This window comes from Bubalus bubalis, chromosome X (assembly GCF_019923935.1).
Source record: "Bubalus bubalis isolate 160015118507 breed Murrah chromosome X, NDDB_SH_1, whole genome shotgun sequence".
Taxonomy (NCBI): domain Eukaryota; kingdom Metazoa; phylum Chordata; class Mammalia; order Artiodactyla; family Bovidae; genus Bubalus; species Bubalus bubalis.
Window position 1 is genome coordinate 37789395 of NC_059181.1, and position 17490 is coordinate 37806884.

Sequence of the window (17490 nt, forward strand, 5' to 3'; positions counted from 1 at the left end):
GGAATAGTTTGACTCCTAAAGATTCAAAGGAAAACATCTCATTTATGAAAATAATCAGCTACCAAAAAAAAAGGAAAGGCAGTTTCAGAAACTATTTGGTGTATTCAGCAAAAGATTCAAGAATACTCTTATACAGCAGGAGTAGGGGTCATACAGGCTTCCCTGGTGGCTCAATTGGTAAAGGGTTGCAATGTGGGTTGCAGGCGCATTGCAACCGGGTTTCCAGCCCTGGGTTGGGAAGGTCCCAAGGAGGGCATGGCAACCCACTCCAGTATTCTTGCCTGAAGAACCACCATGGACAGAGGAGCCTGGAGGGCTGCAGTCCATGGGGTCACAAAGAGTTGAACATGACTGAAACAACTGAGCACACATACAGAAAACTGAGAAATATAAGAATGCAAAGATTCAAATATGAAATTAACACCTTAGGTCAGGCTTGGAAGTTATCGTAGAGAAAGCTGGGTAAATGAAAATACATGACTTTTCTTGGAGTCAACAAAGAACTGAGTTTTCAGGCAAATCAGCACCCATCTAGAAAGACAGGCAGATCCAGACAGTCACAGCCAAGATCTGCTTACCTGGAGCAGAAGACACACCGGAGTCATACATTGGTAGGTATGCCATAATGGCAATCTAGAAAAATGGCTGAGGGCTGAGTGCAGACTAATAGGAGAGTGAGAAACTGCTGGGGGTGACGTCATAGCAGAGACTCCCACACTGCCATAGGCTTTAACTTCAGGAACCCTACCAGGTTTTCATGGTGAAGGTCCAGGAAAGTTCCCCTCCTGCTCTGGCAGAGAGAAGGTACAAGTCTTCTGAAATATGCTCAGAGACTTCTCCAGAGAAAAGGACTACTTGAAGAGGGCTACCTGAATTTTCCAGAGCCTAATTTCAACTCTAAGAATGGCTCAATGATGAACTCCCAGAAAAAAATATCATTTGGGGAACTCCTTGTGTGGTTTTGGAGGGATCTGCTGACCACAGACTCTCTAAATCACGGTCATAGGTGTGGTCCCATGAATCACGCTGGGTCAATAAAACTTGAGCCCCAGGCCCCTGGAATTAGAGGGCTCAGCACAGGCCTCAGGCTGGCCAACCAGGGGCTTGCTCAGAGACTTATAATACAAAGCCCAGTTGAAAGAATCCCTCTTATTTTCCTCTTTGGTTAGATACTGTATGGATGTGACCTAAGACATGCTAGTTTTGAGCGGGACTCAGAACAAGAGTGGAGAAGGCAATGGCACCCTACTCCAGTACTCTTGCCTGGAAAATCCAATGGGTAGAGGAGCCTGGTAGGCTGCAGTCCATGGGGTCGCTAAGAGTCGGACACAACTGAGCGACTTCACTTTCACTTTTCACTTTCATGCATTGGAGAAGGAAATGGCACCCCACTCCAGTGTTCTTGCCTGGAGAATCCCAGGGACGGGGGAGCCTGGTGGGCTGCCGTCTATGGGGTCGCACAGAGTCGGGCATGACTGACGCGACTTAGCAGCAGCAGCGGCAGAACAAGAGAGGGCTTGCCAGTTGCCACAGTGGAAAAGAACCCGCCTGCCAATGCAGAGAGACACACAAGACGCAAGTTCAATCCCTGAGTTGGGAGGATCCCCTGGTGGAGGAAATGACAACCCACTCCAGTATTCGTGCCTGGGAAATCTCATGGACAGAGAAGCCTGGTAAGCTACGGTCCATGGGGTTGCAAAGAGCTGGACATGACTGAGCAATTGAGCATGGACACACACAGGACAAGAGAAGACCCCATGTCTGGGCCACTTTGTAAGCTGCTCTGTCACTTGGGCCATGTGACCCAGATCTACTGGTGTTCCATGTGTCAGCAGCTGAAAGAGGTGCAGTGTGAAGTCTTTGGCAAGCCCCTCTAGATGAAGCAAGACCTGACCCTTAAAATTTTGTGGCCAAATCCCTGCCCTCCTTAGTGGATACTTACTCTCCTTTTCAGAATCAACTTTTGGTTGATGAAATGCTTATCTGTGGACCACCAAGTTACTGTGTAACTTGAGCTGCTCATCGTGAACTAGCATTGTCCAACTGGCCAAGCCATACAGTAGGGTATTCACTGCGGCACTCCATCATCAAATGGAAGTGATTCATATGTAATCAGGCTTGTGTGGGCCTGGAAGGCGCCAAGTTGCATTAAGAAAAGGCCTCAAGGACTTCCCTGTTGGTACAGTGGATAAACAACCCACCTGCCAAGGCAGGGGACATGGGTTTTATCCCTGCTGCAGGAAGATTCTACATGCCATGCAGCAGCTAAGCCCATGCACCACAACTACTGAAGCCCGCGTGCCTAGAGCCTGTGCTCCAAAACAAGAGAAGCCACTGCAATGAAAATCCCCCCCTCGCTGCAACTAGCAAAAGCCTGTACACAGCAGCAAAGACCCCATGCAACCAAAAAACAGAAAGAAAAAAGAAGTGACCCCAAAATCCATGGTCCCTATTTCTGCTACATTACCTTCTCTCTTCCAACCTGCATCTCTGGCCTGATGGAATGAGCCCTCTGGCCAGTTAACTGAGGAAGAAAAACTGCAGATAGTTCTGCACGGCAGGTAGGCAGCACCTGAAAGTGGAGAGTGGCAGCGTTACTGCCCAACTCGCTTACACCCCTGAACAGCAGCACTGAGAGGGATCCTCTAAGTAGGCAGGGTTTTGAGAAATCTATCTGGTGGTGGTTCAGACGGTAAAGAATCCACCTTCCAACGCAGGGAACACAGTTTGATCCCTAGGTTGGGAAGATCCCCTGGAGGAGGAAATGGCAACCCACTCCAGTATCCTTGCCTGGAAAATCTCTTGGACAGAGGAGCCTGGTGGGCTGCAGTCCATGGGGTCACAAAGAGGCAGACAGGACTGAGCGACTAACACTTTACTTTCACTTTCACCTGGTGACTTGAGTAGAGATATATTGGATTTTCCTTCTCTGTCCACATGCTTCTGCCCCAATTCCCATCCATGGTCTTATGGAATATCTTACCCACCATCTTGGTACTGAACAAAGCACGGCTTCCAATCAAGGAACGCACTTCCCGGCAAATGAAATGTGGCAATGGGCTCGGAGTGATTGCATTTACCGATCTTACCATGTTCCCTATCATCCAGAAGCACCTTGATTGAAGTGGCGCCGCCTTTTGAAGATGTACCTGATGCACAGCTAAGTGGTAACACCTTGCAGGGCTGGGCAAGGTCAACCTCGATGCTGTATATGCTTTGAGTTGCCATCAAATATATGATGTTGTTTCTCTTGCAGCCAGTATTCATAGATCCCTGAATACAGCAGGGGAAATGGGAGCGGCACTGTTTGCTATTACCTCTAGTGAAAATCCTCCTAGGTCTGATGATTATTGCCAACAGAAAACCGTGTGTGTGTGCTAAGTCGCTTCAGTTGTGTCCAGTTGTTTGTGACCCCATGAACTACAGCCCGCCAGGCTCCTCTGTGCATGGGATTGCCCAGGGAAGAATACTGAAGTGGGTTGCCATTTCCTTCTCCAGAGGATCTTCCCACCCAGGGATCGAACCTTTGTCTCTTATGTCTCTTGCATTGGCAGGCAGGCTCTTTACCACTAGTGCCGCCTGGGAAGCCATTTGAACCCTTAAATGAAGGGCGCAAAGATGGGTGGACAACAAGCAAATTCAGGCAGGGATGCTAATATACCAGAACCTTCAAGACTGAAAGTTTATCACACCTCACCAAAGAACCATGAGCTGCAGAGGTGCTGGTTGACAGCAAAATGAATACAAATAGTATACAATGGGAAGGCAGTTATAAATATTGGTGTCCCAACTGGCTTAGTGGTAAAGAATCTGCCTGCCAATGCAGGTGATGCAGGAAACTTGGGTTTCATTTCTGGGTCAGGAAGATCCCCTGGAGGAGGAAATGGCAACCCACTCCAGTATTCTTGCCTGGACAATCCCATGGACAGAGGAGCCTGGCAGGCTACAGTCCATGGGTTCACAAAGAGTTGGACTCGACTGAGTGAGTAAACCACAACAAATTTATAAATATCCATTATGACCATGTGGCTGCTGCAGAGAGGGAGACTGTAATAGTTATAAATAGTTCTTCCTTATTTTAATACAGATATATTTGTATATATATTAACTAGATATTTTTGTTTTCTTATTTCATCTCAACATGATATATTAATAATGCTTTGTGTCTCAAAGATATCAAAGGAAATGTGTGAATCATCTTGGAAAAGAATGAACATCACCCACGGACAAAATAAGGAACTCTGTATTCTCTTCTGGGGAAAGAGCTAGCATTTTTTGGTTGTATGTGGAAGAGTTGTATAATACTAGGCAGAAGTAGGACTTTAGCCTTGTGCTGATTCAGATATTAAGTATACTTTAAGGAGATGTGTATGGATGCCAAGTTGACTAGGGGTGAATTTTAATGGCTTCGTGATGTGTCAGCTTGGCTAGGCTGAGCTACATTTCCCAGAATTCACTCTCTTGTTTCCAGTTAGGGGAGATTCTCGGGAGATTTGGAGGCTGGAAGAGAAGCAGTGGCCATTTTGTAGCTCACACATGTTGCCAATTTGCTGACTTACCTTGCTAGTGTGAAGCACCAACCTTTCTCTAATCCTTCAGCTTCTTCGACTCCTAGGCCAGGTGTAGATGTGTTTAGCTCTGTGATGAAGAGCCCTACTTCTGCTGGAGATCCTCATCACCAAGGTCAAAGGCCACATGGACTTACATGAGTCTGGTTCTTCCTCATGGGGCTCCAACTTGTGCTTTTTGGTTCCAACCTACCTTCAATCTCCCCCCTCCACTTAACATCCATCTTCCCTCCTGGACATTCCATGAATGTCAAGCTCCAGCTTTAGACTCAGAGATAACAGCCATAGAGAGACTGCTTAGTAAGCGGCCACAACTGCGTAAGAACAGTTCCCTGTAATGTATCCATACTGAACTTTCACAATATACATCTGCTTCTCTGGATGAACATGGGCTGATACAGGTGAGGAGCAAGGGTGAGGAGATAGTAAGTTTAGTTTTGAACATGTGAAGATTGCCATGTGGGTGGACCAACAAGGTGGGGACCTCTAGTGCTAAGATCATTTGAAATTTAGTAGGAGAGAGGAGGAGAAGGGTAGAGATTTGAACTGCTTGCATGGAGGTGAAAGCTGAAGTCACTGAAGTGGATGAGCTCCTTGAGGACATTGGAAAAAAAGGAAGAAAAGGAAAAAGAGGCTTGGAGAATACAAGTTAAACAGGGGAGCATGAAGTAAGCCATAGCAAACACCAGCTTCTGGATCTTGACAAGGGGCATTTCAGTCCCAAGGGAGAAGAGGCACCCCTTTTTTTTTTTTTTTTTTTTGCCAGATAAGACTTGTAGAAATTACGGACAAGGGAACATGACCCAGTTCTAAAGGCTGATGAAAAATAGAACAAAGTGAAGAAACATCAGTTAGATCCTGTGGTTAAATATCTCACCCATAAGCATTGAACCCCTAACTTCTAAGCCCTCACCTGGGGTGGTAATGTGGTTTGTGGCTGTCTAAGAGAGGAGTAGAGGAGGGGGCAGAGCTCTTGGGTGACAGGAGTAACTTAATGTGGTAAAAATGAAACAATTGGTTGATATTCTAGAGGCCATGCATTTGAAGACAAGTGTTAACTCATGTGAGACTGGGATGTTTTTACCAAAAGACTATCCTCAGACATATGCCTGCATCCAACTGTGATGATATTGATTGCCCAAAGACCAACCCTGGTCCTCAGTCCAGTGGGATCTGCTTGAGGCCCTGTGGAGACAGTTCTGCCCTTTCACCCTTTATTCTGAACATGATTCTTGGGCTGCCTTCTTTAAAGTTTGTGCAGCTGACCCTCTGCAGAAGGTTGCATCCATCGAACTGTCTCCCCTCTCTCCCCCTAGTCCTTGCAATTCTGTTGACGTTGGCACATCCCTGGGGCCTCTGCCTTTTCAGATGCTGATTCATCCAGAAAACATCTGCTGGAGGTAACAGCCTTGTCACATGTTTCAAGTCATAGAAGGACGTGTTGGAGGAGAGGGAAAGCTTTCATTTACTCACTTGTAATCAACCCAAAGGTCAGCATCACAGAAAGGACTTGGACAGGAAAATGAGCCCTGGAGGCTAAAGAAGGGCTTCCAGCTGCAAGGGGAACAGCTAACATGCATCCCCTGTATGTGTGGGCACAGTGCAGGCTGCCTCTCCCTGTGGCTGTCCCCACAGCCTTTCTCCTGTTCTTCAAGACCTCTCTTGGATCCCGAGAGTTTCTGGCTCAATTATGAGGGCTTCAGGGAGGCCAGAGCACATGCAGAAACCCTGCTGTTTGGCCAGAGGGCTGAGGGCTCCAGCCAAGTACAAAAACAAGCCAAGTTTAGAAACAATGAGTTAATAGTCCTTCCTGGGTTGCATCATACTATTAGTGATAACTAATCAAATGCTTCATTTAGTCAAATCCTGTTGGACTTTTTGTCCTGTCTGCCTTTCAGGGATCAGCCTTTCTCTGACCCTGGTCAACAGCCAAAGAAAAGTTGACTCGTGGAAAAGTTACAAGACTTGCACAAAGGCCCACAAGAGTTGAACACACCAAAGCTGAATAAGGATTCTGAGGTATCAGTGTTGGGAGTCTACAGTAATATTTTTCAGGTGGCTGTGTGAAGCTTTCCCACACTGCTCTGGTCCTTGTCTCCCTCTGCCAGGGTAGATTCAATTTCTGTTTGGCTGGAATATATAAGTACCTTCCCCATTTGCCTCATGCTCACTTCTCTTTAAAAGGAGGATACACAGTGACACGTCTCTTGAGTATATGATCTGGTACAATGAAACCCAATGTTTGGCATATCTTGGGATGTTCTCAAATGGATGCTGTTGCATGACTGTAATACTACACAGTTTCCTCCAACTCTTTCTTTCCCTTTCAAAAAAAAGTTGCCTAAACTCTCTGCTTCCATCAGCCTACTCCAAACTGAGTCTGTGCACACTGGTCCTCTGAAATAACTCTTGCTGTTGTGACCTGCGTGTTGTTTGCACCAATGGACATGTTTTAGTCCTTGTTTCCATACACTTCTCAGCATTCAGTACTAGTGACCATTTGTCACCGGACACAACTTAGTGACTGAACAACAACACTTCAAGTAACGTGGACAATCTGTAGATTCCAGGATACCACACTATCATATCTCCAACATCTCTGGATGTTTCTTAAGTGTTTTGGGCCACCCATTCATCTCAGGGAAACCATTAAACGTTGAATTCCGTAGGAATCTCTATTCTCTCTCCTAGGTGATCTCATCTACCCTCAGAGCTTCAATTACGAGCTAAACATTAAGAATTCATAAATATTTATCTTTAGACTCTCCTGTGGGTGCCTGACCTTACTATATATTTAATAACTTCTCTCGATTGTTCAAATGCACCATCAACTCCACACATACTGAATAGACTCACATACTCTAACCTGCGAACTTCGGTGTCCTCCAGCATTCTCTGTGTCTGCGACTGGCACCACTATTCATGCTTGAATTCCTTCTTCTCCAGCCAACTCATCCCTCAGTCTTGTATTTTCCTCCTTATGATGCTTGAACCCAGCCATGTTGCTCTGTCTTCACTGTCACCCACTTGGCCCATGCTCTATACTATCACCTCTCAACTGGACCCCTATCAGTGACTTCCTAGGTGGTCCCTTGCATCCACTCCTGTATCTCCTGCGACCTCCATATCCTCTCCATTTGCTGCAGTCAGAGCAAACCATCACTCACTGGCTTAAAACCCTTTTCTGGATTACTGGTACATGTACTAATACATAAGAGAACAAGATTCTGAGTGTAACATACAAAGCTCTGTTTTGTCCAGACACTGTCTACTTATCCAGCCTCAGCTCTCACCACCCTTACATCAGTCTTACTACTGCTATCACTCTGACTTTCTTTCAGTCTGTGCTGTTCCTTTCTGCTTCAGGGCCTTTGCAAATACTTTCTTCTGCTTACTTTTTCTACCGCTTATTCTAGGTAACATCTCCTTAGTTGCAGATTTTATCTTAAATACCACTTCAGGGAAGCTTTCCTAGACTCCCTAGTAGATAAATTTCAGTCCTATGTGCTCCATATTTTCCAAGATGGCTGCAAACTATCTCCCATCCCTTAAGTTCTTCTTATAGTGTGACATTGAATACTTCTCTCATCTAGGGAGCTCTGTGTTGTCTCCCCTGGAATCAAGGTGGCTCTGTGATTACGCCAGAAGCAACATGGTGTGCTTCCAAAGTTATGGCACAAGAGGAGATGCAGCTTTTGCCTGGTTTTTACTTTTCTAGATACTTGCTCTTGGAAGTCAGCAACCATGCTGTGCAAGAATCCACATGGAGGGGTCATGTGTCTATGAACCACCTGAAAGCCCAGCTGAAATCCCAATCAGGAGTGAGTATCAACTGCCAGACACGGGAGTGAGGGAAGCCTTCAAGATGACTCCAACCCAAGTCACTGTATGACCACAACTGTATGAGAGATCCTGGCCGAGAACTGCCCACTGAACCCAGTTAACTCTAGAACTGTGAGATAAATGGTATCTCATTGTTTTAAGGCACTGAGTTTTGAGCTGATTCATTACTCTGCATAGATATCTAAAATGTGTGCTTCTTCAAAAAACCAGACAACTCAATCAAAGAATGGGCAGGAGATCCAAATAGACATTTTCTCCAAAGACATATACACGGCCCAAAAGCACATGAAAAGATGCTCAACATTACTAACTATCAGAGAAATGTAAATCAAAACTACAGTGAGATATCACTTCATAGCAGTCATAATGGCTATCATCAAAAAGTCTACAGATAAAAAATGCTGGAGAAGTGGAGAAAAAGGAGCCTTCATACACTGTTGGTAGGAATGTAAGTTGGTACAACCACTATGGAGAATAGTATGGGAGGTTCCTTAAAAAAATAAAGATAGAACTACTGTATGATCCAGCAATCTCATTCCTAGGCATATACTCGGAGAAAACCATAATTCGGACAGATAGATGCACCCCAATGTTCACTGTAGCACTATTTACCTTAGCCAAGACATGGAAGCAACCTAAATGTCTATCAACAGAGGAATGGATAAAGAAGATATGGTATATATATATATAATGGAATATGACTCAGTCATAAAAAAGAACAAAATAATACATTTGCTGCAACATGGATGGATCTAGAGACTGTCATACTGAGTGAAGTAAGTCAGACAGAGAAAGAAAAATATGTTATTGTACATATATGGAATCTAATTTAGAAACCAAAATGATACAAATGGAGTTATTTATAAAACAGAAGCAGACTTACAGATATTAAAAACAAACATGATTACCAAAGGGGAAATATGGAGGAGAGCGATAAATTGGGCGATTGTGATGAACATGCACACACTACTATATGTAAGACAGACAACCAACAAGGATGTATTGTAGCACAGAGAACTCTACTCAAGATTCTGTGATAGCCTGTAAGAGAAAAGAATCTGAAAAAGAATGAATATATGTATATGTAAAACCGAATCACTTTAGTGTACGCCTGAAACTATTACAACATTGTAAATCAACTATACTCCAAGAACATTTTTTAAAACAAAAAATTTAAAAATAAGTGATTCATAGCATATACATAGCATATGTATACTTATTTGTGTAAAGTATTTGAATTCATCATAGTATTTATGTATTTGTATAAATCCCACTACCAATATCTGTATTCCCTGACAGACTATGATTTCTTTGACACAAGTAGGGACAGTGTCTCATTTCATCATTGTATTTATAGCACCAACAAACAGCACCTAGTAGGTGCTAAAATAAACTTTTAAAGTAAATTAATAAATGAATGAGTTTCTATTGTTTGTACAAGGTTTAATAACTTTCAAACATGACAGCTTAAATGAACTATTCAATATATCTAATGGTGTAATCTTTTATGCTTGAGGTGACATTTCTCACTATAAAATTAATTAGTCAAACTATGATGAATGATGATTAAACATCCACTCATCAAATATTTGACTATGTGCAAAGGCAATTTGGAAACACCAAGAATTATACCACAGGGGTTTTGTACTGTAGTTGTTCATACATGAAATGCTTCAAGAATTTACCAAAGACTGTTGTCATTCAAGGACTCCACATTCTTTGTGTTTATTTTTGTGAGAAATTACTGAGGCATTTATTTGAATCTGAAAAGTTCTGATGCTTTGCTGGTACGTGATGAGACTTGACTTTCCACCATCAGGATCTTGATAGACTTTTGTTTTCTATCTGGTAATGTTCGTGAGAGCTTCCCTCGTGGCTTAGTGGTAAAGAATCTGCCTACTAAGCAGGAGATGCGGGTTTGATCCCTGAGCCAGGAAGATCCGCTGGAGAAGGAAATGCCAACACACTCCAGTATTCTTGCCTGGAGAATCCCATGGACAGAGGAGCCTGGCAGGCTACAGTCCATAGGGTCGCACAAGAGTCAGACACAACACAGTGACTAAATAACAACGATGTTCTTGAAGTGATTGAACCTCTGCGTCTCTGAGGCAGTAAATTATACTGTGCCCACATCCAGGAATCATTCATCTCTATCGAAATGTGATTAGAAAAAAAGCTGCACTTAAGTCGTTCAGTCATGTCCAACTCTTTGTGACCCCATGGACTGTAGCCCACCAGGCTCCTCTATCCATGAGGATTCTCCAGGCAAAACTACTGAAGTGGGTGGTCATGCCCTCCTCCAGGGGATCTTCCTAATCCAGGTATCAAACCCAGGTCTCCCGCATTGCAGGAGGATTCTTTACTGTCTGAGCTTCCAGGGAAGCCCAGAAAAAAAAAAAGCTAGGAATGTATATAGAAATATCTCTATTTGACATTTTAGTGATTTAGAAAGCCTTTGTTAATTTTAAGTGTCTGCTGAGTGACACTATGGGTAGTGTGGTCAATGAGACATCTCAGTAGACTTGGGTGGGGTAGGGGTCAGGAAAGCCATTATAGAGGAGGTAAGGCTTAATGTAGATTTTGAAGGAGAGAGAGCAACGTGATCAGAAACACAGAAGTGGGTGTGTGCATTGCAACAAGCCAGGAGCAGAACGGTCATGTAGGGACACAGTGGGAGAGGCAGCTGGAAAGGAAAACTGGAGCCAAATTATATAGGTTCTTGAAGAGTGGTGAGAAGCTATGCACTTGATTCTAAAGCCTAGGACCTATAGGTTATTAATTCTCATGGAGAATGCAATATGGCCTCTTAGGGTTGTCAAAAATACCTGCTTCTGGACAGCCTGATTTGCACCACCTTGCCAGGGGTGCCTTTCTCCTTTCCTTCTTTTCCAGCATCCCTCCTGTAATGAAATAGTAAGTAACAAGCCTTTGTAGCTGATGGGTGTGTGTGGTTTCTCTATGTATGCTGAGGCAAGAAAAAAAAAGAGTACAAGTATCTATAATATGATCTGTAGATATATGCTTAGAGTTTTTAAAAGCATGGAAGCCATATGAATAAAACAGACTCTGAAGAAGATGACTATGGCAGAGGGTGCCATGAGTAAGAAGGAAAATCTAGAGGCAGAAGGTGATGCCTCAGACGCACTTGGCTGCCAACCCAATATCCATCCTTTGCATCTTCATTGCTGGCAGAGCCCCAGTTTTATTCATTTCCCATCCATGACCCACAGAATTAGGGGAGGGACTTCCCTGGTGGTTCAGCAGATAAGAATCTGCCTACCAACATGGAGGACGCTGCTTTGATCCCTAGTCTGGGAGGATTCCACATGTCACAGAGCAACTTAGCCCATGTGCCTCAACTACTGAGCCTGCGTTCTAGAGCCTGGGAATGAAAACTAGTGAGCCCGCTTGCTGCAACTACCAAAGCCCATGTGCCTAGAGCCCATGCTCCTCAACAAGAGAAGCCATCACAATGAGAAGCCTGAGCACTGCAATGAAGAGTAGCCCTCACAAAGCAACAAAGACCCACTTCAGCCAAAAATAAATAAATAAGAATACAGGGAGTGTGACCCCTTCCCCCACTCCAGAGGCAAATTCTATTTGGTCCAAGTCCTGTTCTCTCTACCAGGAATCTGCTTAAGGGAGTGTTTAAGACACAGTGGTACATTGAGATTTGAGGGGATATCTGAGAAAGACTTATTCACGTCCTGTTACAGATCAAATTTCCTAAAAAGCAGACTCTAACATTGTAATGAATATACATGAAAGGAGCGTGTGTGTGAAGTCGCCTTAGTCATGTCAGACTCTGTGAACCTTTGGACTGCAGCCAACCAGGCTCCTCTGTCCATGAGGTTCTCCAGGCAAGAATTCTGGAGTGGGTTGCCATGCCCTCCTCCAGGGGATCTTCCTGACCCAGGGATCTAACCATGTCTCTTATGTCTCCTGCATTGGCAGGTGAGGTCTTTACCACTAGTGCCACCTGTCAGTCAGTTCAGTTGCTCAGTTGTGTCTGACTCTTTGTGACCCCATGGACTGCAGCACGCCAGGCTTCCCTGTCCATCACCAACTCCCAGAGCCTATTCAAACTCATGTCCATTGCATCAGTGAAACCATCCAACCATCTCATCCTCTGTTATCCCCTTCTCCTCCCACCTTCAATCTTTCCCAGTATCAAGGTCCTTTTCAATGAGTCGCTTCTTCGCATCAGGTGGCCAAAGTATTGGAGTTTCAGCTTCAGCATCAGTCCTTTTAATGAATATTCAGGACTGATTTCCTTTAGGATGGACTGGTTGGATCTCCTTGTAGTCCAAGGGACTCTCAAGAGTCTTCTCCAACACCACAGTTCAAAAGCATCAATTCTTTGGTATTCAGCTTTCTTTACAGTCCAACTCTCACATCCATATATGACTACTGGAAAAATGATAGCTTTGACTAGACGGACCTTTGTTGGCAAAGTAATGTCTCTGCTTTTTAATATGCTGTCTAGGTTGGTCATAGCTTTTCTTCCAAGGAGTAAGCATCTTTTAATTTCATGGCTGCAATAAGGATAACAACTGATCTTTCAATAGAAACTCTTCAGGCCAGAAGGGAATGGCAAGACATACTTAAAGTGATGAAAGAGAAAAATCTACAACCCAGATTACTGTACCCAGCAAGGATCTCATTCAAATATGAAGGAGAAAGCAAAAGCTTTACAGACAAATAAAAGCTGAGAGAATTCAGCACCACCAAACCAGCTCTCCAACAAATGCTCAAGAATCTTCTCTAGACAGGAAACACAGAAAGGGTGTATAAACTCAAACCCAAAACAACAAAGTAAATGGCAATGGGATCATACTTATCAATAATTACCTTAAATGTAAATTGGTTGAATGCCCCAATAAAAAGACAAAGACTGGTTGAATGGACACAAAAACAAGACCCCTATATATGTTGTCTACAAGAGACCCACCTCAAAACAAGGGACACATACAGACTGAAAGTGAAGGGCTTGTAAAAGATATTCCACACAAACAGAGACCAAAAGAAAGCAGGAGTAGCAATACTCATATCAGATAAAACAGACTTTAAAATAAAGGCTGTGAAAAGAGATAAAGAAGGACACTACATAATTCAAAGGATCAATCCAAGAAGAAGATATAACAATTAAAAATATATATGTACCCATCATAGGAGCACTGTAATATGTAAGGCAAATGCTAACAAGTATGAAAGGGGAAATTAACAATAACACAATAATAGTGGGAGACTTTAATACCCCATTCACATCTATAGATAGATCAACTAAACAGAAAATTAACAAGGAAACACAAACTTTAAATGATACAATGGACCAGTTAGACCTAATTGATATCTATAGGACATTTCACCCCCAAACAATGAATTTCACCTTTTTCTCAAGTACACACGGAACCTTATCCAGGATAGATCACATCCTGGGCCATAAATCTAGCCTTGGTAAATTAAAAAAAAATTGAAATCATTCCAAGCGTCTTTTCTGACCACAATGCAGTAAGGTTAGAATGTCAATTACAGGAGAAAAACTATTAAAAATTCCAACATATGGAGGCTGAACAACATGCTGCTGAAAAACCAACAAATCACAGAAGAAATCAAAAAAGAAATCAAAATATGCATAGAAATGAATGAAAATGAAAACACAACAACCCAAAACCTATGACACCCTTTCTGTGTTAAAAGCAGTGCTAAGGGGAAGGTTCATAGCAATACAGGCTTACCTCAAGAAACAAGAAAAAAATCAAATAAATAACCTAACTCTACACCTAAAGCAACTAGAAATGGAAGAAATGAATAACCCCAGGGTTAGTAGAAGGAAAGAAATCTTAAAAATTAGGGCAGAAATTAATGCAAAAGAAACAAAAGAGATCATAGCAAAAATCAACAAAGCCAAAAGCTGGCTCTTTGAGAAGATAAATAAAATTGACAAACCATTAGCCAGACTCATCAAGAAACAAAGGGAGAAAAATCAAATCAACAAAATTAGAAATGAAAATGGAGAGATCACAACAGACAACACAGAAATACAAAGGATCATAAGAGACTACTATCAGCAACTATATGCCAATTAAATGGACAACCTGGAAGAAATGGACAAATTCTTAGAAAAGTACAACTTTTCAAAACTGAACCAGGAAGAAATAGAAAATCTTAACAGACCCATCACAAGCATGGAAATTGAAACTGTAATCAGAAATCTTCCAGCAAACAAAAACCCACCAGACGGCTTCACGGCTGAATTCTACCAAAAATTTAGAGAAGAGCTAACACCTATCCTACTCAAACGCTTCCAGAAAATTGCGGAGGGGGGTAAAGTGCCAAACTCATTCTATGAGGCCACATTCACCCTCATACCCAAACCAGACAAAGATGCCACAAAAAAAGAAAACTACAGGCCAATATCACTGATGAACATAGATGCAAAAATCCTTAACAAAATTCTAGCAAACAGAATCCAACAACATATTAAAAAGATCATACATCATGACCAAGTGGGCTTTATTCCGGGAATGCAAGGATTCTTCAATATCTGAAAATGAATCAATGTAATACATCACATTAACAAATTGAAAGATAAAAACCATATGATTATCTCAATAGATGCAGAGAAAGCCTTTGACAAAATTCAACATCAATTTATGATAAAAACCCTCCAGAAATCAGGAATAGAAGGAACATACCTCAACATAATAAAAGCTATATATGACAAACCCACAGCAAACATTATCCTCAATGATGAAAAACTGAAAGCATTTCCCCTAAAGTCGGGAACAAGACAAGGGTCCTCACTCTCACCACTACTGTTCAACACAGTTTTGGAAGTTTTTGGCCACAGCAATCAGAGCAGAAAAAGAAATAAAAGGAATGCAGATTGGAAAAGAAGAAGTAAAACTCTCACTGTTTGCAGATGACATGATCCTCTACATAGAAAACCCTAACGACTCCATCAAACAATTACTAGAGCTAATCAATGACTATAGTAAAGTTGAAGGATATAAAATTAACACAGAGAAATCCCTTGCATTCCTATACACTAACAATGAGAAAACAGAAAGAGAAATTAAGGAAACAATTCCATTCACCATTGCATCAAAAAAAAAATAAAATACTTAGAAATATACCTACCTAAAGAAACAAAAGACCTATATATAGAAAACTATAAAACACTGATGAAAGAAATCAAAAAGGACACAAATAAATGGAGAAATATACCATGTTCATGGATTGGAAGAATCAATATAGTGAAAATGAGTATACTACCCAAAGCAATCTATGGCTTCAATCTATAGATTCAAGCTATCAACAGTATTTTTTAAAAAACTAGAACAAATAATTTCACAGTTTTTATGGAAATACAAAAAACCTCAAATAGCCAAAGCAATCTTGAGAAAGAAGAATGAACGGTAGGAATCAACCTGCCTGACTTCAGGCTATACTACAAAGCTACAGTCATCAAGACGTATGATACTGGCACAAAGACAGAAATATAGATCAATGGAACAAAATAGAAAGCCCAGAGATAAGTCCAAGCACCTATGGACACCTTATCTTTGACAAAAGAGGCAAGAATATACAATGGAGAAAAGACAATCTCTTTCTCAAGTGATGCTGGGAAAACTGGCCAACCACTTGTAAAAGAATGAAACTAGAACACTTTATAACACCATACACAAAAATAAACTCAAAATGGATTAAAGATCTAAATGTAAGACCAGAAACTATAAAACTCCTAGAGGAAAACATAGGCAAAACACTCTCCAACATAAATCACAGCAGGATCCTCTATGACCCACTTCCAAGAGTAATGGAAATACAAGCAAAAATAAACAAATGGAACCTATTAAACTTAAAAGCTTTTGCACAACAAAGGAAACTATAAGCAAGGTGAAAAGACAGCCTTCAGAATGGGAGAAAATAATAGCAAATGAAGCAACTGACAAAGTATTAATCTCAAAAATATACAAGCAACTCCTGAAGCTCAACATCAGAAAAATAAATGACACAATCAAAACATGGGCCAAAGAACTAAGCAGACATTTCTCCAAAGAAGACATATAGATGGCTAATAAACACAGGAAAAGATGCTCAACATGACTCATTATCAGAGAAATGCAAATCAAAACCACAATGAGGTACCATCTCACACTGGTCAGAATGGCTGCTATCAAAAAGTCTACAAACAATAAATGCTGGAGAGGGTGTGGAGAAAAGGAAACCCTCTTACACTGTTGGTGGGAATGCAAACTAGTACAGCCACTATGGAGAACAGTGTGGAGATTCCTTAAAAAACTGGAAATAGAACTGCCATACCACCCAGCAATCCCACTGCTGGGTATACACACTGAGGTAACCGGAATTGAAAGAGACACGTGTACCCCAATGTTCATCATAGCACTGTTTATAATAGCCAGGACATGGAATCAACCTAGATGTCCATCAGCAGAGGAATGGATAAGAAAGCTATGGTACATATACACAATGGAATATTACTCAGCCATTAAAAAGAATGCATTTGAATCAGTTCTAATGAGGTGGATGAAACTGGAGCCTATTATACAGGGTGAAGTAAGCCAGAAAGAAAAACACCAATACAGTATACTAACACATATATATATAGAATTTAGAAAGATGGTAATGATAACCCTACATGTGAGACAGCAAAAGAGACACAGATGTATAGAACAGTCTTTTGGACTCTGTGGGAGAGGGCGAGGGTGGGATGATCTGAGAGAATAGCATTGAAACATGTATATTATCATATGTGAAACAGATTGACAGTCCAGGTTTGATGCATGAGGCAGGGTGCTCAGGGCTGGTGCACTGGGATGACCCAGAGGGATGGGTGGGGAGGGAGGTGGGAGGGGGGTTCAGGATGGGGAACACATGTACACCCATGGCTGATTCATGTGAATGTATGGCAAAAACCACCACAATATTATAATTAGCCTCCAATTAAAACAAATAAACCAAAAAAATAATAATTTCATGACTGCAGTCACCATCTGCAGTGATTATGGAGCCCAAAAAAATAAAGTCTCCCACTGTTTCCCCATCTATTTCC